Source organism: Apodemus sylvaticus, chromosome 21, assembly GCF_947179515.1.
Source record: "Apodemus sylvaticus chromosome 21, mApoSyl1.1, whole genome shotgun sequence".
NCBI classification, from domain to species: domain Eukaryota; kingdom Metazoa; phylum Chordata; class Mammalia; order Rodentia; family Muridae; genus Apodemus; species Apodemus sylvaticus.
This window is the reverse complement of record NC_067492.1, coordinates 7472579-7490090: the sequence shown is the minus strand read 5'-3', so window position 1 is coordinate 7490090 and position 17512 is coordinate 7472579. Positions and strand designations below refer to the sequence as shown.

The 17512-nt window shown below is 49.3% G+C and overlaps 1 protein-coding gene across 8 annotated transcripts in view; it reads left to right on the top strand.

Moving 5' to 3' along the window:
• The first annotated feature begins 663 nt into the window (after window positions 1-663).
• Banp (BTG3 associated nuclear protein) overlaps window positions 664-17512 on the top strand; it is a 76797-nt gene continuing 59948 nt past the window's right edge. For 7 of the 8 annotated variants that reach the window (XM_052166163.1, XM_052166160.1, XM_052166159.1 and 4 more), the window contains exon 1: window positions 664-780. The gene's annotated coding sequence lies outside the window, so the exon portion shown is untranslated. Of the gene's footprint in view, window positions 781-3646; window positions 3708-17512 lie in introns of those variants that run through there. The other variant, XM_052166157.1, reaches the window with a different exon arrangement.

Sequence of the window (17512 nt, the reverse complement as noted above, 5' to 3'; positions counted from 1 at the left end):
CATTTCTGGCAACAAAAGCACATCGACGCTTCGTAGCTCCTATTGCATGATACGTAAGCATGTCATATATAATCTCTATCACAGTGACAGTGTCCCCGCGATCTGCTTGACAATAAGGAAGTCAGGCAACTTTAGAGACGATGCCACAGAACGAGCCCGGAACGTCTGAGACAGATCCCAGGACGAATAGGTAGGAACGGTTTGGGAGCGTACAGCCCATTGGAATTGCTTTCACTACAAGTCCCAGCAGCCCTCAGGGCAGGGAAGGCATGTGGCGGCCAGATTCGGATGGACTACAAACCCCAGCAGTCAAATCACAGACGCGGAGACTACCAGTCCCAGAAAGCATCGTGCCACACAGAGTACACTGGGATTTGTAGTCATCAGAGTAGCGTTAGTGTCTGTTCACATTCGTCAAAGAGGACGTACATTCCTTAGATTGGCCACTGGGGGATTTACTGCTTTAGCAAGTAACACGGACGTGAGATGGGGAAGTAAGGGCCCAGTGAGTCAACTCTCGGAGCATGGGAGGACAACTGCGCATGCTCGTCGGAGTCCGTCGGCAAAAGCGCGCGCAAGAGGCGCCCAGCGCAGGCTCCGCCCCTCGTCCGACTGGCTCCTCCCTCGAGGCCCGCGCCCAGGGAGCCTGCGCTGAGGGCGGGGCGCAGGCCGTGGGGAAGTGCTCGCAGCGCCTGCGCAGAGCTGCTGCTTCTCTCGCGAGGACGGACGCCATTATCGCATCTCCCCGACAAACACCACGAGAATTCCGCAGCCCACACGGTAATTGCAGCTCCCGCAGCCGGTCGCGCCTCCACTCCCCCTTCCCGCGGGGCGAGAGCGAGAGCGAGAGCGAGATCTCCGTCCGCCCCCGCCCCGCCCCGCCGCCAACCGTTGCCAACGGCCGCGGGCCGCACGCCGGGCTGGGCGGGGGCCAGCGGGCCGCGGAATGTCCGCGCGCCGCCTCCGCGCCTCCACCCGCCGGGGCTGCGGGCTCCGGGCTGGGCGTGCGGGGCCCGGCGGCCGTGCTCGCGTTCGGCACCGGAGCCCCGGCGCCTCCCGGGCCCGCGCCCGGCGCCCCTGTCACGGCCTCGGCGCGCGGACGCCGTGCCCCTTGCCCGGCCGCCCAGTCTGTCAGTGCAGGGCCTCGCGCGGGGCTCCCGGGCCCTGCGCGCCGCCCTGCCGCCTAGGCGTCCCCATCTCCCGGCAGTTCTTGGCGCTCTGCCCCGGTAGGGTGGCTTCGCCCTGGCGGGCGCATCCGCCTCTGCTCTGCTCTCTGTTTACATCGGGGCTGATGCTGGTGCTCGCTTCCCCACCTAGCGTCACGTCCCCGTCCCGCACGGCCCCGCTTTCCCCCCTTCTTTGTAATGGCCTTTGTTTCTCTGCCCCGGTGACATTGTAACTTCTCGAAGATAGTGTTAAATCTTCGGCCTCACCCCACCTCCCCTCTGCCCCTTTCTGGTCTGGGTTAGTGCCTCCTGGGCCTGTCCAGGTAGGTCCCGGTGGCTTTCCTGCACGCCTGGCTAGTTCAGGACACAGTGTTTCAGTCAGCTTTCTTCTTGAGCCCTCAGGGATCCTCTGCCAAGTACTTCCTTTCTGGTAACTGTTTCCTCCCTGGACGATTTTAAGATCATCTTGGCATTGATCAGTTTTACAGTTCACAGGTACGGGACGCCTGTAACAGGCGTGTCCTGGAGCTCTGGGAGATTTTCCCATGAGAATTTAAGTCATTAGAGAATTTGTTTCCCCCACCCCCGATTTTATTCTTTCAGAGATTCCTGCCACGTGTGACACACATTTGGGTACACTACTTGAGTTTCTTCATCTTTCTATTCTTTCTTATTCCAGGAAAGAGCTTCAGTTTATCTTTGAGCCCTAATTTTTTTTTTTTTTTTTTAAATTTTGCTCTGTGCAGTGCAGTGACGCACAGGACTTTCATTCCAAGCATTTAGGGGACAGAGGCAGGGGGAATCTTTGCGAGTTTGAGGCCAACCTCGTTTACATAGTGAGACCCTATCTGGGAGGGTAGGGTGGAATCCACAATCAAAATCCTAGTTTCTGAGCAGGGCAGTGGTGGCACACACCTTTAGACCCAGCACTTAGGAGGCAGAGGCAGGCAGATCTCAGAGACCAGCCTGCTCTACAGAGTGAATTCTAGGACAGCCAGAGCTACACAGAGGAAACTATCTTGAAATAATTTCTGAATGTATTTGTTCTTTTCCTTTTGATCAGAAGTTTGTTTCAGGAATAAGTTTTCTCCTTCAGGTTTAAACTATTTGAGGTTCTTTTCAGTTCTCTTATCTGATTTCTTGTTTAGTATCGCTTTTGAGGGTGGGTGGTAAACGTCAGTTTCTTGCTTTGGATGGTAGGTCCCCCAGTAGTGCTAATTATAATTGCTTAAACCTTAGACCTTAAGAGGAAACTGGCAGGAGGCCTTGGGTCTGTGGAGAGGGGCTTAAAAATGGTTTCCCAACTAGTGCCTGGGAGAGCTTGTTACCTTAAGACTGGGTGGACCACATAGCACACACCTTATTTTTGGGCTGTTTATGCATCTTCGAGAGTTTCCCTCTGCTTGGAAGCTGTCTTACTTGTCTCTGTGGTGGCTATGGAGACTGGTGAGGCTCTGGTGAGGCCTAGAGCCCCACCCTTGTGTTCTCCAAGCTATCTAGATTCTCTCTCTCTCTCTCTCTCTCTCTCTCTCTCTCTCTCTCTCTCCCCCTCTCTCCCCCCCTCCCTCCCTCTCTCCCTCTCTCCCTCCCTCCAGAGGGTTGTTGTTTTTTGTTTTGGATTTGGTTTTTTCGAGACAGGGTTTCTCTGTGTAGCCCTGGCTGTCCTGGAACTCCCTCTGTAGACCAGGCTGGCCTTGAACTCAGAAATCCGCCCGCCTCTGCCTCCCAAGTGCTGGGATCAAAGGCGTGTGCCACCACTGCCTGGCAGAAACTGTGAAGTCTTTTCGGTGTGTTCTATTTTCTTGTGAGCTTATTGTACTCTAGTAAGTATTTTAATGGGGTAAGTGGAAATTGTTTACAAGGCTACTCACCTTGAACAGGAATTTCAAAGCCTGTAGTCTTTAGACAGTTTCTCTCCTTCCATTTTTTTGGTCTTTGTGATGGATGTGTACCAGAACATGGTCTCTGTGGTCACCTCCAGTTGAATGGATGGTTCTTCTGCTCTGCTATCTTGGTAGGGCACCAGGATGCAGGAGGCTGGTCAGACACCGAGATCAGACACTTTATTTGACCTCTGTAGTGAGCACTGACGTTTAGCCACTTCACTTTCTTGCTGAGTTAGTGCAAGCAGGCAGCACATCATGTTTCACCGACCCCAAGGTGCGCAGTGCGGTGTTTGCTATACCCATAGCACAGGGATAGCAGGGTGCTGCATTGGGGTGCACACTTGAAAGTTGTGCTTAGTGGAATAGGCTGCATCTGCCAGGCCTTGCACTGAGTCCACAGCAACCCACACATTGGAATGAGGAGCATTCCTAGGTCCACGTGCAGAATTAGTGTGATTAAGAATGTCAGAGAAACTGAGTGAGTTTCCTCTTCCCCTGCATTTTCTCTCCTGGCATTAATATCTAGCAGCAAGTTTACCTAGATTACAGATCGTACACAAGTTTCAGTGTCCCACTGACATCTTTTGTTCGTTTTGTTTCAGGATCTAATTCAGGACTCCACACTCTAGTTGTCATATCTCCTCCAGCCTGCTATGTAAGTCTTGGCAGGAAACAGGTGCTATCTCTGGAAAGAGCCCAGCAGATACTGTAGCATCTGATTGATTGAGGCTGTGTGATCGATAGAGACACTGAGATCAAATACCCCAAGAGCTAGACTAAGAACATCAGCTTTCTGCTAGAAATGCAGTGTATTCACAAGAACATGTTAGATGTACGTGAGGAGGAGTGTTGACTAGAACCCTGCCCAGCGCTTCTCCAGGTGTGGGGGGGGGGGGGGGGATGCTCAGAACCTCCATGTGGTCTGTGTGTGTGTGTGTATATGCTGACTGACGGCATCCGAGGGGCCGGAGGGTTCAGCATAGGGTCAGATGAATTTGCAGCAGTGCTTTCCTGATACCTCCTCATGTAGCTTAGCCTGCTCTCTCAGGCAGCTGTGCTGTGGAAACCTAAAGTGTATAGTTGAATGACTGAATTCTATGATGCAAGGCTGACTGTAGAGTCCCGTATTACTTACGGGCCATCTCAGTCATTTAAATCCATTTTCCCTGGGAGGGGGGAGACTAGACAGTTGAATGCAATGAGGGCCCCACCCAACAAGAATGTGATCCTGAAGTTAGGGCTCTGGTGACCGATGTTAACTGCTCGCAGGGAACTGGTCAGTGGAAGTGCTTCTGACCAGTCTCCTGCACTGTTAGTTGGAAGGAGGAGAGTCTGGGAACCTGGAGAGCAGGTGTGGATGGAGCCATGACCATTGTCTCCTCAGGCTGCACCAGGGTCGCAGGCAGAGGCTTGCAGGGAGACCTGCCTGCCTTGAAATGGTGGGAGGTGCTACCCTCCTGTCCGTGGGTCCATTAGAAGTTCCCACTGACACTGGGGCTTGGATGGAGCCAGTCTTAGAGTTGTCTCGAAACTGACACTGGACTACGGTGGAGGAGCACAGAGCCACTACCAGGGAGGAGGAAACATTCCCAAAATAACGTGGATTCGACTCCTGTCTTGAATTAACTTCTTTGTAGCTTTTGTGTCTCCACACTCAAGAACTGTCTAGTAAGATTACATATATATTAGCCCATGGCGGAGCAGACAGATTTACTTCCCCAGTAGGACCCACATGTTGGTGATGGGCAATTCAGGGGCACTCTGGAGGGAGCTCCTGTGTGGTTGATTGCATACAGAGGTGAGCTTTGGAAGAATTAAGTCTGACAAGAGGCTGGGGAGGGCAAAAGATGGAAACAGGTCTCAGCATGTCCCTGAAAGGTTGAAAGGTGAAATGGAGTGGGCATGTGATGATGGCAACCACTGCCTTCCTCTCAGGTGCTCTGAAGAACATTAACAGTTGTTAAGGATCAGTGGGGTGTGGCGATCCTGGTACTTCTGAGGCAGAGGCAGGTGTGTCTATAAGTTGGCGGCCAGCTTGGTCTGCATAGTGAATTCCAGGACAGCCAGAGCTATTATATAGTAGTAAGACCCTGTCTCAAAAAAAAAAAAAAACCAAAAGAAAAAAAAAAAACATGTTGAGGCTAGACAGTACACAGGAAGTGAGTATGGAGGAGCTAGGTACAGTGAGCGGGAAGACCAAGGGCAGATGAAGGCTGGAATGGTGCTCTGCTGACAGACCTGACAGCCATAAACACTGTTGATGTGAGAGGGGCTGTGGCCTGGTTTCCTTGCATCAGATCGGATAGCTAGTTTAGCCTTGTGGAAGCTGGAGATGGGTTTGGATAGAACTGGAAGTAAAACCTTGGTGTGTGTACACCCTGTTGCTATAAACTCAGTTTACTTTGAGGCCAAAACCCGAAGCATCTCCACCTTGCCAACAGACCCAAGGAAGGAATGGGGAAGCCTTGCAGTTTCCATGGCTATAGGTTTCCTGGATGGGGCAGCCTCGATGGGAATAGCCTCTCAAGATCAGCTCACGCACGGGCCGGAGCCAGGGATGCCTTGGGATGGAGATGATCGCTGTAGACCGCCTTTTGTGCTTTGGATGCATCTCTGAAGATACCCTACAACTCAGCCTCCGTGGGCTCAAGATTGATTTCAAGGCTGTGTGACCTGCTTACCAGCTGAACCTCCTTGTTACTGATGGTCAGCTCACAGCTATGGTCACAGTTCAAGTTTCAGCCAATGACAAGGCAACGTCACCCTTGACCTCAGAATATTTTCTGTAAACGTGTTATGTCAAGGGTGGTCACTCCCAGAGTCTCCTTGTGAAGTGACTGTGATTGCCTTCCAGGTTTAAAATTTCATGGATTTTAAAGATTTGTAGGATTCAGGTTATTCACATTTTTGCAAAATAAGGGTTTAATACTTACATATATTTACGATGTATTTCAGAATTCCATAATTCATATTTGTCAAAAATTCAGATCTGCCACATAAGGGAGGAGGCAGGAAGAAGGCGGTGTTCAGGGTGGGAGCCGCTGCCGCCCCCAGGCTGATGTCGGTGACCCAGTCAGCTCCACTGCTGCGGGCAGAGCTTTCCCACCGTCACAGGAGTCACAGGGCTTGGCTCCTTATCTCCATCAGAAATCCCTTCAGTAGGAAGTGGAAGACAGCTGGAGGAGCCCTGCCTCTTGAGAGGTTCGCTCCTTCACAAGTGTGCGGTTCCCTTCCTTCTTAGGCTTCTAGTGATTTCAAGTGTCATCAGATGCTGGTGGAGGCCCTGACTCAGAGCTTCGGATCTTTGTGTGTTATGGGCAGATAAGAAACCGTGTCTGCTCTGTGCTCTGTCGTCACTGGTCATCTCTACCTTGCAGATCAGAAGTTGGAGACTGGTGGCAGAGGCCACAGCTGGCTTTGCCCAAGCTGGCTCTTAAGTGCAAGTGTGCGATGATAGAGAGCCTTTCCATGTCCTCTGTTACTTTTGAAGAGCCCCGACTCCAGCACCTACGGTCCTGTGGGTGGAGCAGTGTGGTTTCTGGGGAGTCCTACGCTCAGGGCTGGGATGCTCATCTGATAGTCTAAATGTTCTGGTTCATGCTGCAGCTTCATCCTGGTGATTATGTGAGAAGAACAACAACCTGTTCCCCAAGCAGACAGACAGACAGATCTGGCATTTTTCTTAGAAGAAAGTCTTGGTTTATAGATCAAGTTGGCATCAAACTTACACCAAGCCTGCTGCTTTAGAATTAAAGGCATGGACCACATGCATGACTCTAATTTACTTTTCAAATTTTAACTCTATATTGTGTGTGCATGTGTGTGTGTGGAGGTCAGAGAACAACTTTCAGTGATATATTCTTCATGGGCTTTGATTATGGAACTCAGGAGGGTCAGGTTTTGTGGCAAGTGCCCTTACCTGCTGATTCATGGTGCTAACCCTAAGTAGTTGTTTTAATACAACTAACAGATTTTCTTCAAAAAGTTACTCTTGGCAATTGCTTTGAAGTGAAGCAAATACTTTTCCTGCTCTTTTGTTGCTGGCACAGCTGACATTGTTGATAAATGTTCTAGTCATCTTCCACTCAGTCGCTGGAGCACCACATCCAGACACCTGGTAACGTTTCAGATGGAGTTGGGACTGTGAGAGCGAGCCTTGTAGGTGATGTGCCCTGGAGTGGACCTGCTCCAGGGTATCCTGCTCTCTACTGGAAAGCTGGGAGGGGTGTGTCCTGGTCCACCATCTGTGGCATTGCCATGTGTTTGCAGTGTTGGGCATTTTATGCACAGGTCCTCCTGGTACGGGGTGTGTTCTGGGTCAGTGAAGACACTGCTATTGAGCTGGGTCCTCCAAGCTAGGGTATCTTGTTCTTTTTGTTTGTTTGTTTTGTTTTGTTTTTTGAGACAGGGTTTCTCTGTGTAGCCCTGGCTGTCCTGGAACTCACTCTGTAGACCAGGCTGGCCTCGAACTCAGAAATCTGCCTGCTTCTGCCTCCTAAGTGCTGTTGCCCCACCACTGCCTGACTGAGTGTCCTGTTCTTACATATGTGCTGTGTGTATATATTGCTCATTGGAGCTTATCAGATCTGGTCCTTTTACTTTTGGGCTTTAAGGGTTAATTGTGAAGATTTGTGATATTTTAATGTGAAAGTAAATTGAAAACTAAAATGACTGAAAACTTTTTTTAAAGACTGATCTCACTATGTAGACCAGGCTAGTTTAAAAATTCCAGAGATCTGCCTGCCTCTGCCTCCAGAGTGCTAGGACTAAAGGCTTGGCCTACCATGTCTGGCCAGGTATATGAGTCTTTGCTTTGGTGCTGGTGGGGCAGTGTTACAAAGCAGGCAGAAGCCGGGCGGTGGTGGCGCATGCCTGTAATCCCAGCACTCTGGGAGGCAGAGGCAGGCGGATTTCTGAGTTTGAGGCCAGCCTGGTCTACAGAGTGAGTTCCAGGACAGCCAGGGCTACACAGAGAAACCCTGTCTCGAAAAAACCAAATCCAAAACAAAAAACAACAACAAAGCAGGCAGAAGAGCATGGGTGGTGTGGCTCAGGTCGGGATTGATGTCTGGAATGTTGACTTAGTAGTGGAGAAGAAACTATAGGTTGGGCCTTGTAGATCACAGTCGGAAGTGTATGGAGTGGCTCTGCTCTTAATATTAGCTATCGTGCAGCATCTCCTCAGTCCATGTCACTGTTTAAAGTCCTCAAGGCCATGGTTCATGGATATAGCATGTGCTGTGCTCTGTTCATCTCCAGTCAAAGTTGTTTATGATCTCTGCAAATATGACTAATAACCTTGTAATAGGCCCTCCTGTTGCTAAGCCCAGTGCACAAATAAATACCCCTACCTGCTGCAGGTTAGGTGCTGGAGAGTCTAGTGCAGCCCAGCAGCTTTGGTGTGCAGTGTGCTAGAAGCAGATAGTCTTAGAGACAGTGGGTACTTGGCTCCGGTGAAACTTTTTTTTTTTTTTGGTTGGGTGTTTTGTTTTTTGTTTTTTGTTTTTGGATTTTTTTTTTTTTTTGTTTTTTTTTTGTTTTTTTTTTTTTGTTTTTTTTTTTTGTTTTTTTCGAGACAGGGTTTCTCTGTATAGCCCTGGCTGTCCTGGAACTCACTCTGTAGACCAGGCTGGCCTCGAATTCAGAAATCCACCTGCCTCTGCCTCCTAGGGTGCTGGGATTACAGGCGTGTGCTACCACCGCCTGGCTTTTTTTTTTTTTTTAAGATTATCTTTTTAAAGATTTATTTATTCATTTTATGTATATTAGTACACTGTTGCTGTTCAGATGGTTGTGAGCCACCATGTGGTTACTGGGAATTGAACTCAGTACTTCTGCTTTCTCTGGCCCAAAGATTTATTTATTATTATATCTAAGTACACTATAGCTGTCTTCAGACATACCAGAAGAGGGCAGGGCGTCAGATCCACTTACTGATGATTGTGAACCACCATGTGGCTGCTGGGATTTGAACTCAGGACCTTCAGAAGAGCAGCTAGTGCTCTTACCTGCTGAGCCATCTCACCAGCCCCCAGTGAAACCTTTATGGGAGTTGAAATGTCATCTCATTTTTCTATCATAAAGTACAGTAGTTCTGTAAAAGTTTCCTCCTGTTATTTTGAAATGTAAGAGCAGCTTTTGGCTCATGGACTGCATGGAAAGAGGTGGGAGGTTGACCTGGTCTGTGGGCTCCGGTTTGTCACTGTGTTGCCTCTCTGGGGTTCGTGTGTGAGGAGCAGGCTGAGGTCATAGGTAGGCCATCTGAAGGGGCTGGGGCCCCTGAGAGCTGTGGAGGCTACTGCTCAGGGTGGATGGAGCCTTTGAGGTAGGTGGAATGGGCTCCGTGCAACAAACAGTGCTCAGAAGCAGCTGACGGGCAAGTCCTACCCAGTTCTACATGGTTTGGTTTGGGAGGCACACCAAATCTGCCATCAAGGTGTACCATGGAGACAGGATGTGTTGGAACCAGTTGATGCACACAGGTGACAGGTGTGAACAGAGATGAGATGCTGAGAGGAGCCAGCAGTAAAAGGTTACCCTGGCACTGTTGAAGGGAAGCTGGCAGGCTTCTTTCCCAGGGAGCTGTGGAATGGTGGCCCCTTCTGAGCAGTTGGGAAGAGACAGTAGTGATTCAGGAAAGCCTGACTCTCAGATTTGAAATGGAAACCTGAATACTGCAGCCTGAACACGGAGAAATGCTGGATAAAGAGAGCACAGAAGAGAGAGGCAGAGATGGAGGTTGACTTTATGCCTGTGCCTGCCAGCCCCCAATCAGGATGGCCCACATCTGGAACACCTTTCCAGGGGGCATGTGAAGCCAAAGAATGAAGAGGAATTGTTTATCTTTTTCTCTGTCAACATGTGGATTCATGGTACATAATTTGTGGTGGGTACAATTGCTGGTGTTTGAACACAAGTCAGGTCTGGGGTACCACACTGTGTTCTTGTGCTTTCTGCAAGGCAGTAGAACATTCAGTGCCATATTTTTACCCAAGAATGTCCTTGATGGGCTGGAGATGGGCTTAGTGATTTAAGAGTACTTGCTGCTGTTCTGGAGACCGAGGTCAGTTCTCATCGTCTCTGTCTGGTGGCTGAAAGCTGTCTGTAATTCCAGTTCCAGAAGATTGTCACAGTAAAGCCATTGCTTTTCTAAGTCTTCACCGTAGAGTTCACCTTATCTTACCAGTCATGAGACATGGACAGATGAGAGCATTTTCCTGGGATTGTTCCAGAACAGCCCTCTGCAGTAATGGAAGCTGGGAGAGGAACTAACTCATGGGCCACTACAAAAGAAAGCCTGAGCAATGTGGCTTTTCTTACAAAATGTGCAAAGCCTATCATTGCAAAGGAGTCTGTTGTCAGTGATATGAATCGAGTTGTCAAGTGGGATTAGAATTTCAGGAAACAGTGTTTACTATTGTGAGCCCAACAGCTCCTTCAAAGAAGAGTCAGTGCTAATGTTTGTTTATTTGGAGATAGGGTTTCACTACATAATCCAAGCTAACCTTGAGATCTTCCTGCGTAGTCTCCTGAGTGCTGGGATGAGTCTGTTGCCTCTGCTTGGTACAACACTTTTAGTATCATATGACGTGTATGGCATCTGTAGCTGCAGATACCGAGCAGGATTTTCTGAAGGGACTGGAGAGATGACTCAGAGGTTAAGAGCACTGACTATTCTTCCAGAGGTCCTGAGTTCAATTCCCAGCAACTACATGGTGGCTCACAACCATGTGTAATGGGTTCCAATGCCCGCTTCTGGTGTGTCTGAAGACAGCTACAGTATACTTATAAATAAATAAATATTTTTTTTTAAAAAAAGGATTTTCTGAATGATGGATGAAAGCTTACACTTCTCTTAGAACTACCCAGTGGACAAGCAGAACAGATCAGTGGGCTTTGAGGAATTCAGAAGCAAAGTTCCCAGTGTGGTCTCACGCTCTGCTGCAGCCAGACGTCCTGCAGTAACTAAAGCAAGTGCTGAGTTTTAGGGTCACCACATGAGTGTATCCATAGCCGTGTGCAGAGGCTGTTGAGCTGTTCTCTTTTTCTCTAGCTGTGTCTCCCCACAGGCCAGCTGAAGTCAGGGGCTGCATCCAGAGCCAGCCATTCTGCCAGCCTGCGACCATAGCGGTAGCCTTCCACAGTCAGCCTGTGGAAGGGCAATACCAGGCCACTTGTCATTAAGCCTTTATTATTGTGAAAATTGTAGCTCCTTTTCATTAAAATGTATTTTGTATGTTAATATGTTTAAAAAGTAAAATGTCAGCTGAGTGGTTGTGGTTCACACCTTTAATCCTAGTACTCAGGAGGTAGAGGCAGGCAGATTTCAGAGTTCAAGGTCTACAGAGTGAGTTCCAGGACAGCCAGGGCTACACAGAGAAACTGTCTTGAAAAAAAGGGGGTAGGGGAGAGAAAGAAAAATAAAATGTCCATAAGTATTATTTAAAGCGAACACACAATACTCAACCACATTCTGATATGATAGCAGAGGTGGTTTATTATGTACAGCAGTTTGGGCCTCACTGATTTTTAAGGTGTTGCAGGAGATCGTAATCCCAAAAGTCAGAAGTGCTGCTTCCCAGCCATCCAGCCTTTTTACCCTTTACTGGGGTTATGCCTGTGAGTGGGACAAGCTTAAAGCTGAACCTATTTCCTAGATATTTGGATTTCTTTCTTTCTTTGTTTTTTCGTTCTTTCTTTTTTTTTTTTAAGATTTAGTTATTCATCTTATGTGAGTACACGGTAGCTGTCTTCAGAAGAGGGTGTCAAATTTCTTTACAGATGGTTGTGAGCCACCATGTGGTTGCTGGGAATTGAACTCAGGACCTCTGGGAGAGCAGTTGGTGTTCTTAACCACTGAGCCAGCGCTCCAGCCCCTGGATTTCTTTCTCTCTTTTTACTTGTTTATAGTGAAACAAAGTCTCATTATGTGGCTTTGGTTGGCCTGGAATTTGGCTATGTAGGCCACGTCCACCTCAGACTCACAGAGGTCCTCCTGTCTCTGCCTATGATTTCTATCATTAAAGGCAGAGCTGCCATCTCTGCCCTGGTATTTGGCTTTCTTAAGGTGATCTAGCTGTGCTCGTGTGTCCAGAAGGCTGTCTGGCACCATTACACGTCTGGCCTGTTGTCCACTGCCTGGGAGAAAGGCATTACTACAGAAACCAGCTGTGGGAGCTCACTGGCCTGTTCTTGGTGTGGCTGAAGCAGGTCGGGGGTGGGTTGGGGGACGTTTGTGAGGGGAGGTATAAGAGAGTGACACATGATCAACCTCCAGGGAGTAGCCTGACCTCAGGCTTGCTCTTTCCTGGTCTTAACTTGAAACATTTTTAGAGGTTCTATCTCAAAGAAAAACAGTGTTCCTGTGTTTTCCAAAGGGTAGGGAGGGCAGGAGCCCTAGGAAAAGGATCTTTTGCCTCCTGCTGTCCTCACATCCGGAGGCAAGAGTCCAGTTCCTAGAGTCCAGTTGCCATTTTCTAACTTGTTTTATTCACCCACCCACCCACCCACCTATCCATCCACCCACCCATCCACCCACCCACCCACCCATCTATCTACCCACCCACCCACCCACCCATCCATCCATCCGTTCAGTGTGTGTGCCCACATGCATGCATGTAAATGACATATAAATAATGGTTCGGTCTGTCACCACCTTGATTTCTCAGCCGATGTGTCTCACTGAACCTGGAGCTTCTCCGTGTGGTTAGACGGGCAGTCCAGGCAGTCCCCTCTGGAGACCTGCCTCTGCCTCACCTGCCCTAGGGCCCTTTCTGTGGGTGCTGAGGATCTAAATTCAGGTCCTCGTGTGTGTCCAGCAAGCACCTCACCCACCAAGCCATCTCCTCAGCTTCCATCTTGTTCTTTTTGTACTCTACTCCAGATGTGTTTTTTGGGAAAACCTTGTACTCTACCCCAGATGTGTTTTTTGGGAAAACCCAAGCCGAGCCTTCCCATAGTGCCCTAGTTATAAACGAGTGGCTCCTGTTGCTGAGCGCCTGGCTTTTGGATTTTGTTTCTTAGTGCTCCTGTGTCCTGAAAAGACTTGGGTAATCTTTGATGTTCCATCAGTTTCCGTGTTCCTGGAGACTTGGCTGCCTAAGTACCACTTTGCTACTTCTGAAAGTGGACAGTGAAGTGACAGTTGCTATCCTATTTATATTTAATGTAATTTATTTTTGTGACAGACACTATGTAGCCTAGGCAATCTAGAATTTGCTATGTAAGTTGACCAGTCTGACCTTGAACTCACAGAGATCCACCTGCTCTGAACCCCAAGTGTTGGTATCCAGTGTCTACCAGTGTGTGTGTCTGTACCCTGACTTTCTGGCACTGTGCTCTTGGCATCCCAGTTCTAGTAGATCCTCAAGTCTCTAGAGCAAAGCAGCACACTGGGACGAGAATACATTCTCTCCACTCCTGGGGTGGTTCTGGGAGGACCTTTTGCATACACTGTGTCCTGCCTAAATCTGTTCCTCACTCTCTCACTAAGGACTGCTTCTGGCCTGTTTGCTTTCGCCAACAGTGATGCATATTTTTATCTTCTGTAAAGTGAGGCCGGACAAGCCATGGATGCTTTCCACAGCCCCTTCCAGACATGTCAGGAACACGCTAGGCTCTCACTGGGGGCATGTGCAGTGGGCTTGTTAGACTCACTGCTGGACAGGCATCTGGTGACTGGCATGTCATTCCAGCCCAGGGCTGTGTGTCTGGCTGCCTTGTCTTGCTTCCTGTGGAAATAACCCCACCAAGCCAGATGTGGCATGAAGGCTCCTGGAGAGGCTTGATGTAAGAAACAGCTCTGAGATGCCTGTCCTCGAGGCTGTCGGGAAAGAAGCCATTTGTCTCAACGTCCTGTATGATGTGGTTCATGCCGTGACCGAGAAAATCCCTGTGGGGAATGTGCTGGAACACAGCGAGCCTTTGTTCAGTCATTTTCTCCTCTGCCCTCATTGCTTTTTCATGGCATGAGAGCTGGTGCTCTTTTTAACCTTCACCCTTAAAATGAAGCTTTATACTCTAAGTGGCGTCGTGTGGCCCACCCAGCCCATCCCGCGCTGGTGACCAAACCCGTGCTCTACCACTGAGCTGCACTCCCAGGCCTCTGCTTAGTTTTTAATTTGAGATAGCGTGTTTTTTTTTTAATTAAAAAAAAAAGATTTGTTTATTTATTTATTTTATGTATATGAGTGTGCCCTGTCTGTATGTATACTTTCTTGCCAGAAGAGGGCATCAGGTGACATTTTGGGAATTGGATTTAGGACCTTCAGAAGAATAACCAGTATAACCTCTGAGCCATCTCTCCAGCCCCATGTTTTGTTTTTTAAATTAATTTTTTTTTTTAAATTTTTGAGACAGGGTTTCTCTGTGTAGTCCTGGCTGTTCTGGAACTGGAACTCACTCTATAGACCAGACTGGCCCCAAACTCAGAGATCTGCCTGCCTCTGCCTCTTGATTGCTGGAATCAACGGTGTGCATCACTACTGCCTGGAGAGACAGGGTTTTATGACGTTGCCCTGCCTAGGCTCAACTGAGTTTACCCAGTAGGCCTTGAGCTTACTCTCCCAGCTCTGCTTCCCCAGGAGGGCTTTAAAAGTTCCTGTATTAGTACTTTTAATTTTTTCTCTCAGATGCTGCAAATATTTGAAAATGCATTTGTAGTTAAATATTTGTTACCATGGCGTATTGCTGACTGACAGGATGCTGAGCGGCAGTGCTGAGAGCCTTTGGCTCCCAGAAAGCCAAGCCGGGCTTCTGCAGGTACTCAGTGCATACAGGGCGGGCTTGTGGAGGCCAGAGCACAGGCACAAGTGCTTTCAAGATGTAGCCCATGGTCTTTAATTTAATTTAATTTAATTTAATTTACTGTGTGTTTGAGATAGAATCTCATAATGTAGCCCTATCTTGCCTGGAACTTGCCATATAGACCAGAGTGGCCTTGAACTCACAGAGCTCTGCCTGCCTCTGCTTCCCGAGTGTTGGGATTACAAATGCCTGGCTTTGATTTTTATTGAAATGTAATAGTGTTAATTTTTGTGATGCTGGCATAATTGTATGTACTAATGAGGCACAGTGTGACATTTCTGCACAGTGTACTATTAGCACTGGCCAGCTCAGGGTAAACAGGGTTCACCTTACCAGTGGGTTCTCAGTGGCAGTGCTGATGGCCTACTGGTGTCTGGATCTGGTATGAGCATAGGCCTTTGTTGGGCCCATAGCAGATGCAGAATGCCTGTATTAGCCAGGCTCTGCAGGCTGCTCAGATGCTCACGGCCTTGGCTTCCAGCAGTGCATGGGAGGCAGATGCTTAGCAAAGCAGATATTTATGAAATATAGTAAGCCGTGCTTGACCATAAGGCAGGGCCTGGGGCTAGGGAGGTGGGTGCTGGTGTCCCTCAGGCATGACTTAGTGTCACTGAAGAACCCGTGTTGGACCAGAAAGGGGGAGGGTCGTCTCACTGCAAGAGACTAGACTGGGCTGTTCCTATGAGCTGGGGGTGGAGGTGGGATGACTGGACAGGTCAGTGAGTGAGCAAGGAAGAGATCCCAAGGCTGTTGGATGCTGCTGGTGTGCCTGCTGAGGACACACAAACTCTTCCTGCCACTGCAGCAGGAGCTGAGGAAGTCTTGGCTGCCTCGGACGTGGCCCTTGAGCTGCTGCTAGAGCTCTGGAGCAGAAGGAGGAAGACCCTGGGAAACTGTGCAGGATGCAGATGTTAGATGCCTGGGTGCAGTCAGAGCTTGAGCCAGAATCTGTAGGAGAGAATAAAGGAACCTCCCAGGCACAAAGCTTTGGCCCAGGCAGCTGGGTAACATGGGTCACTGCCAACAGGCAAGGTGACAGGAAGGGCTGTGATGGCTACCTGGGGTTAATATCCAAGGAGGGATGGATATCAGGGGCTTGTGCTGAGAGTGCTGGTGTGTGTGTGTGGTGAAGCTGAGCAGCATGCCCAGGGGCCTTGGCCTGGCACCCTGCAGGGATTTGTTGGGGAGCAGGCAGAGGCGTAAGAACAGTGGCCTAGGGGAATGGCCCTGCAGGCGAGAAGCCAGAGCCCTGGAGCCGGAGCAGCCTGGCAGGAAAGACACACTCAGGAGAGGAGCTCCGGAACAGCAAGGAGGGAGGGAGCAAGTGGAGAGACTTCGCTGAGTGCCCAGGAGCACTGGGCACCCTGGAGGAGGCTGGGGTGGGGTGGGCAAGCAGGGCTGCGCTGTGGTGTCTGGAGGAGTGAGTGGAGAAGAGTGACTCCTAGCTAGGCCAGGAGTTGTGAGAGTTCAGTCAAGGTGCAGGCAGGTGTGCTGAGGAGTTAGGGGTGGGGTGGGGGTTGTGGTGAGAGGGGTCAGAGAGGGCCTCACTCGATATGTAGATAGTGGCTTACACCTCTAGGTTCAAGACCCAGTGCTGGGGGGGAATCTCTCAGGCCTGTTAGCACAGGATTTGATGCCTATGCTAACGAGGGAACTACTCTGACCTAGAGACACTGTGTCATAAAGCAACCAGTAAATAATAAGTAAGTCACGTGGAAAGTAAGCCACTCAGCGCAGAGTCCAGGGGAAATGAGATCCTGGGATCCCTGCCTCCCATAGGGAGTCAGCTTAGGTTTGAAGTGTTCTGCCCCAGTCCCCTGGGTCCTGCTGTGCGCCATCCTACAGGTATAGGATCACATACACATACACCTGGGACTTTCCACTGGTGTTCCTTTCTGTGGTGTATTGGGGTCGCATGATTAAATCATTCTTCCACGTTAACATGTGGTGGGGCCCCCTCATCTTGCTGTGCCCTGCTGAGTGCTTGGCTTGGGACTTTGGTGGACTGCCCCTTTCCACGTGCACCCTGGGAGCTTCAGCACTCTAAATGGTAATTGCAGTAGGAGTCTTTATTGAGCATTAGTCTTAGTCCAGCTGTTTTATTACATTAGGTCTGGACTCTCCCCAGGCCTTCTGAGAAACGGCAAAGCTAATTTGCCAAAATGGCAACTGTGTGCATGTCTCTCGGTTCCAGTTTTCTTGGGCTGCTTGCCCTAGTTTTTTTCTATTGAAACCTTCACTCTTAGCAGAATTTTAAATGTTTTTATCCTGGCAACAGGAACATTTGGATAAACAGCGAGGAGGGCAGTGGTGTCCTTGTTTGGAGGAGGTCAGAGTTCAGGGTTTTATAGCCAGTCCAGAGTGTTTTCCTAAGCCATTTGCAGAGCTTTTAGAAAGCAGGGAGGTGCTAGAGTTGGGCATTTAAAAGCCTCTTCCACTGTCCCCTTAGGAGAGGCAGGCGAGGCTCATGGAATCTGTGGGTTCTGGCCATTCATGAATAGGCTACAGAGCCAGAGTAAGTGGCTTTAGACCAGTCAGTTAATGTTCCTTCTGACAAGACTGTCCACAGCAGGTGACCTGGATACAGGGGGTAGATCCACATCTGTGAGAAGCTGGTCTTTTTCTCTAGATCTCTGCTTTTCATGGGTTTCCATG